Source organism: Triticum aestivum, chromosome 4B (genome assembly GCF_018294505.1).
Source record: "Triticum aestivum cultivar Chinese Spring chromosome 4B, IWGSC CS RefSeq v2.1, whole genome shotgun sequence".
NCBI lineage: Eukaryota > Viridiplantae > Streptophyta > Magnoliopsida > Poales > Poaceae > Triticum > Triticum aestivum.
The window spans coordinates 355854200-355861021 of NC_057804.1; positions in this window are offsets into that span (position 1 = coordinate 355854200).

The following is a 6822-nucleotide window of genomic DNA, read 5'->3' on the forward strand; positions in this document are numbered from 1 at the left end:
CATGGATTATTTATTTTTATTCACGCAGCACCACGGCAGCAGACCCACAACCTCTCGGACTCTTACACTGCTTGCAAATACAAGCAACCAAGTTGCATCTCACCAACCACCCTTCTAAGCACTCCACATGCCTCCAAGGGAGAGATTAGCGGATAATCATCCGGATACTAATCACCTCCGGCACACCGGTAACAGTTAACACCCGGGATTATGCCTAATCCCCGTGATCACCGCCACCACGGAGAGCCAGCACCCGGATGGCAGCATCACGACGATCATCATAGATCATCGCGCACAGGAGCACAGAGAGCCCCAGCACTGCCGCCAGCCCTCCACACACCAGGATCACGTACCAATCCGGCACCGTCTCCGCCATTGGAGCCTCGTCTCGAGCTCCGATGAGCAGTAATGGAGGAGAAGTAAGAGGAGAAGCGAGGCCAGGTGCAAAGATGAAGAAGGAGCACAACGGTCGTTTTATAGCTCGAGATTGGTGTACGGTGGGCGAAGTCCACCAGCGCCGCTCGTTGCCCGATCGCCAGTGTTCGGAGGCGAATCTGCGAGCTGTGCTGACAGCGCACTGGCCCGCGACGTGAGTGCACACTACACCGGCAGCAAGCACGCCGCGCACTACCACAGTACGGCCTAGATGCCCTACGCGCTAGACGTCGCCAGTGGAGAAAGTCGGGAAAGCGCGGGAGAGAGGAAGAAGAGAGAGCGAGAGGAAGAAGGAGAGACTGACAGTGGGCCCCGGTCCCACCTGTCAGCCAAAGGGAGCACTGTGCTCTCGGGTACGACCAACGTATTGTAGAATTTAGAATTTATTCTAAATTCACGGCGTCCAGTGTAGAAACCGCTCATTTTTCCCTAAGCGTGGAACTTCTCCGCACAGCGCCAGTACCACACTGTAGTTATTCACCACTTATTGCCCTCTCACTGTAGCCACTTTTACTGCTTAAGTAAAATGATCTTTTGACCAAGTAAAAGTATTTTATTTTACAACCCTTAGAAATTCTCGAGGACGAGATTTTTTTCTTAAGGGGGTTAGTAATTGTAACACCCCAAAAAAAATTAACCAAATTTTTGATATTAAAATTTTGCTAGGAGTTTTAAAATTTTGCATTCTGGATTTTTTCTGTTGATTTCAGAACTCTTCTTTTATTGTTAAGGAATTTTATCTTTTTCCCAAGTGGAGCTTTCCAAAATATATTGGACTTCTATGCTCTCTGTATAACAATTTCTAAATCAGTAGATTTATTTATTAAATTATTTCACCCTAAGCTTTAATCATTAAAATGGCTTGTTTTAAATTTTGGAGCTCTGTTTGTACTGCAACCAGTTGATAACTTTAACTAATATTCCAACCAAAATTTGGAGATGTCATGTGATGCCCTAGATCACTTTTGTGTAATAATAAAATTATTTCATTGCTTATTTTGAGTGTTACACATGTTTTTCTTCTCTGGTCCAGTGGACAATTTTGCACTACAACCCAATTAAATATTTCCCTAGAGCCTCCACCAAAATTATGGGATGTCAGTAGTAGCATGCCATCCAACTTTATGCAAAAACATAGTGATGTTCTGTGGAAAATTTGAGTGCATCAACCTCCTTTTCATTCTGGGCCAGACTTGTGTTTGCTACTGCAACCCCATCCTTTCTTACTCTAGTAATCTTGTGCTTTCTCATGCTTGTAGTCAACCCTGCAAAACCTCTAAGTCCAGGAGCATGCTCTCTTTGGAACACTTTTGGTCCTTGTAATGATGCCATTTACTCCCTGTCCAGAATTGTAGTTTAGCAAAACTTGCACTAGCAAGTTTCTCCTTTTTCCAAACCAACTTCACCACCCTCTCTTACATCCATAGAGACACTGATCTGGAGAATTTGACAACTCCAAGAACTACCTAGGTGCCTTTGGCATTTTGTCAAATACCCTGAGTGCACAGCCAGATTTGGTATGACTTCAAGTTTACTTGGTGAACTTGAGCCCCTGACCAATCCACCGTGTCCCTTGATTCCATTGCTAACCCTAGAGTACACCTGTTTATTGCCAGCCTCAACCGCGAACTCTAGGCTGCCCTGGCATTTCGTCGAGCATGTCCCGGGCATGCTCTGGGCGCACCCAGAGCGTGCATTTGGCACCCACGAGCGCTCGAGCCGCCGCGTCATTCCCCGCACTCAACCCGGTCCGTGACCGACCGCAACCAGCACGCCATGTCCCCTTTTACCACCACACCACCCCGACCAACCTGGCTCCCCACAGCGCCACCGTCAGGACGGCCGTGGCGGCTAGCTGACGGACGCTTGCAGGCCCCGGCCGTGTCGGCGCCGCCCAAGCCGCCAGCCCTTGCCACCTGCCTCCTAGAGCAGTGCGTGCTCATCCACGGCTTCATCCTCTAGCGAGCGTCGCCGCCACGTCGCCCTAGCTACAGAACGGCGGTCGCCAGCAAGCTTATCCATGGCCGCCGCAAACCGACTCGGATGTGCTATAAAAGAGGCCCTCGAGCTCAAACCCGCACGCATGCAGCCTCACACCATTCCTCTCGTACCCCCTTGGCCGTCAATCGAAGGGTGGGAGTCGTCTTCTTCCACTCCGGCAACTCCAACCGCCACCACTGCCCCAGCCATTCCGGCGCCACCAGGGCCTCCCCCTCTCCACTCTCTCCACCAGGAGCCTTCCTTTCCTCCCGTGAGCCCGTCCCCCTGCTCGATTTTGATCGGGAACCACCGCGGCCCCAAAATTACTTTGTCCCCAAAGCCTGCTCCGCCGCGAAGCTCGCCGCCGGCAGCTGATGCCGTCCCCGCCGACCCAGCGACCACCGGTAGGACCGCCCCAGTCTTGTGGGTCCGTCCCGACCTTCTGGAACCCACGAGGAGCCGCCGTTCGCCGGCACTGATCGCCGTTGCCTCGCTGCCGTTCGGGCAGAGGAAGAGGAGGGAGAGTTGGACTGGTCAAACCTGACAAGTGGGCCAGGCGGGCCCACTGTCAGTGACTCAGGTCAGTCCACGCTGGATAAGTGGAAGCGCATTTCCAAAATGCGCCTTCGACGTGTACGTATTTTCGAAACGTTTTCTTTTGTGTTTTTATTTAAATAACAGATTTTTGACAAAACTTTGACCGGTTGTATCTTTTTAAATACAACTCCCATTGAATTAATTCTTTTCCCTACCTCTCTCAAATATTGTCTAGTTTATTTTAAGATTTATTTGAAAAAATTTCAAACAACTTTTTGTGCTATTTTGTTTTTGTGTGTTAATTCATATATATTCTTTTAAATAGGATTTTTGGAGATTTCAAGATGTTTTGGATGCACCCTTCTTTCCCATGACCTGAAGGCAAGCATTCTGAACCCTGGTGTAATTTTTGTGTGTGTTGTTTGACTCGGTGACAACAACACCGCGACACGAGCATACATCATTTTATGTGAGAAGTGATCCTACTCATGAGTGCATGTTAATGATTTTTATGCTGATGAGTTGATATGGAAATCACCGTCATATGACTTTCATACATACCGGAAGGGAAGCCGGAAAGGCCTTTGTCTTGGCTAGACGCGGTCTTGTTCCTAGTCCTCCGTCGAGACGGTCGTGTCCGGTATGGCATGAGGGGAATGTCGCGTGATGTTTCTATCTGTTGTTTGAAATATATGCATTGTTATGCTAATCATGCAGGTAATATTACAACCTCCTGAGTCGACCGTAGATCGAGTCTTGTGCCAGTAACCCCCATACTTGCTTCGTACTACCACTAGTCTCTACAATATGTAGGGTACGGTTCAGTAAGTTGTCAACCCCTTTCCTAGCACACACCGTACAGAGAGGCCATGGTGGAAGATACTGGAGGCATCCGGTAGTCATGCCACCGGGTTCGGGAGCATGGGTGTTTCGGTTGTATCCGAAGGGGGTAGCTTCCCCAGTTTTGCGTGTGGTATAAATTTTGTGATCGCATGTTACGTCGAGGTTGTAGCCTCCCCACTTAGAGTTTTGTTTGACAGGTGTCGTGGGTGATTCCAGACACATGTGAGTTAAGATGGTGTGTGCAAGTTAGGTGTGTTTTCAACAAAAAGACCGTAGACGGAATTAGTCCCGATGGACTAAAGAAATCCGTTACTCGTGGGTAAAGAGTACACCCTCTGCAGAGATTAAACCTATTCGAATAGCCGTGTCCATGGTTAAAGATTACAGTCTGGGATGGGTCAAGTGTCGGTCTTTGTGTCGGTCTTCGGAGGAGAAACTGTTAAACCAGAACATGGATTGTGACTTGTGACTTATGATGATTATGATTATTATTTTTGTGAACTAACCCATGATATTTTTTGTATTATCGAATATCCCTGGGATGGTTTTACCTCCGGGATATTCATTGTGATTCTTTTATAAGCCCTTTATGTGGTGTCGCTCAGACGCGCGACTGTGGCATTTCTTTTAAAGCCCTTTATGTGGTGTCGCTCAGATGCCCGACTGTGCCATTTCTTTTAAAGCCCTTTATGTGGTGTCGCTCAGACGCCCGACTGTGGCATTTCTTTTAAAGCCCTTTATGTGGTGTCGCTCAGACACCCGACTGTGGCATTTCTTTTAAAGCCCTTTATGTGGTGTCGCTCAGACGCCCGACTGTGGCATTTTTTTAAAGCTCTTTTTGTGGTGTCGCTCAGACGCCCGACTGTGGCATTTCTTTTAAAGCCCTTTATGTGGTGTCGCTCAGACGCCCGACTGTGGCATTTCTTTTAAAAGCCCTTTATGTGGTGTCGCTCAGACGTCCGACTGTGGCATTTCTTTTAAAGCCCTTTATGTGGTGTCGCTCAGACGCCCGACTGTGGCATTTCTTTTAAAGCCCTTTTACATGGTGTCCCTCAGACGCCCGACTGAGGCATTTCTTTTAAAGCCCTTTATGTGGTGTCGTTAAGAAGCCCGACTGTGGCATGTTTGTTGTTTATTTCATAATTTTTATATTGCTATGTTATTACATATTCATAATTAACATGCTCGTACGCATCAGAGTTTTATTTATCATTTGTGACTGACGTCATGAGCATATAATATCTTCAGCACATCATTGTCATATTACGCCTGTGTTCATAATGTTTGCGAGTACATTCAAAGTACTCACTGGCTTGTCCCTGGCTATTGTCTTGGCCAGATTTTTCTTGCGCGGAGAAGAGCGACCATGCCGATAGTCCCAGAATCTACGCAACGGTGATAGCAGCATCGCAAAGATAGGAGTTAACCTAGTCAGCTGTTCCTGTGGGAATTGGAGCCCCATAGACACTGATGATCCACAAAACGCTTCCTCCATCAACCATTAGAAACCATTTGTGGTACTCACAGGCCAGAATGGTCTTGTACTATATATTTTGTATTTTGCTTGGAATTTCTGTATCAAGTTGGTGCCTCATCAGCTAACAGTTATCCTAGAGCTGGTGAGCACAAGGGCCATTTTCTGGAAATTAATACCCGGAGAATCGGTCCCACACAATAAGACTGATCATTTGGCTTGAAAAGCCATGAATCTTCACGCACGATAGCTCATTTCTGAGAACACTTTTTAAAAATAATTTATGTATTACAAGTTTATTATTTTTCCTGAAAACCTTGTCACATATAATGACACAATGCGAAGGTTTTCCATTTTTTGATTTTTTTTGATTTTTTTATGCCCGTTTCAAAATGCGGTCAAAACGGCAGGCTTGACTGTTCCTAGCTAGTAGTTGAATCTTGGAAATTTTTTAATGTTTCTCTGATTAAATAGATACTTATGTACCTAGAAATGATTTTTGGAAAAAATAAAGAGCAAGCTATGAGGCAGCTGTAGTTCAAATTTGACCCGTTTCCAACTGAATCAGCGGGAACTTGTCTTTTTCACAAGAGGTGGATCAAAACTTTTTACACCCAACCATTTGGTCAATTGTGCATTAAATATGGCCTACTATTTTGTAAAAATGATTTGGTCCAATTTTGCAATAATTATTTGGTAGGTCCTTCACAAAAAACCTCATTTGGGGCACTCGGAAAATGGAAAATGGCTCTTTTGTGCAATGAAAGTGAAAACACTCTTAGGCAACATTGTTTGGAATTCCAAGATGCACCCTTGTGCACAATATGAGATCATTTGAACAAACTATGCAATGAATGTGGCCATAAGATTGATCATTTGGCTTGAAAAGCCATGAATCTTCACGCATGATGGCTCATTGGTGAGAACACTTTTTAAAAATAATTGATGTATTACAAGTTTGTTATTTTTCCTGGAAACTTGGTCACATATAATGACACAATGCGAAGGTTTTCCAATTTTTTGATTTTTTTGAATTTTTTATGCCCGTTTCAAAATGCGGTCAAAACGGCGGGCTTGACCGTTCCTAGCTAGTAGTTAAATCTTTGAAAACTTTTGATGTTTCTCTGATTAAATAGATACTTATGTACCTAGAAATGATTTTTGGAAAAAATAAAGAGCAAACTATGAGGCACCTGCAGTTCAAATTTGACCCGTTTCCAACTAAATCGGCGGGAATTTGTGTTTTTCACCAGAGGTGGATCAAAACTTTTAAAACCCAACCATTTGGTCAATTGTGCATTAAATATGTCCTGCTATTTTAGAAAAATGATTTGGTCCAATTTTGCAATAATTATTTGGTAGGTCCTTCACAAAAAACCCTCATTTTGGGCACACGGAAAATGGAAAATGAATTTTCTGTGCAAAGAAAGTGAAAACTTCCTTAGGCAACATTGTTTGAAATTCCAAGATGCACCCGTGTGCACAATTTGAGATCATTTGAACAAACTATGCCATGAATGTGGCCATAAGATTGATCATTTGGCTTGAAAGCC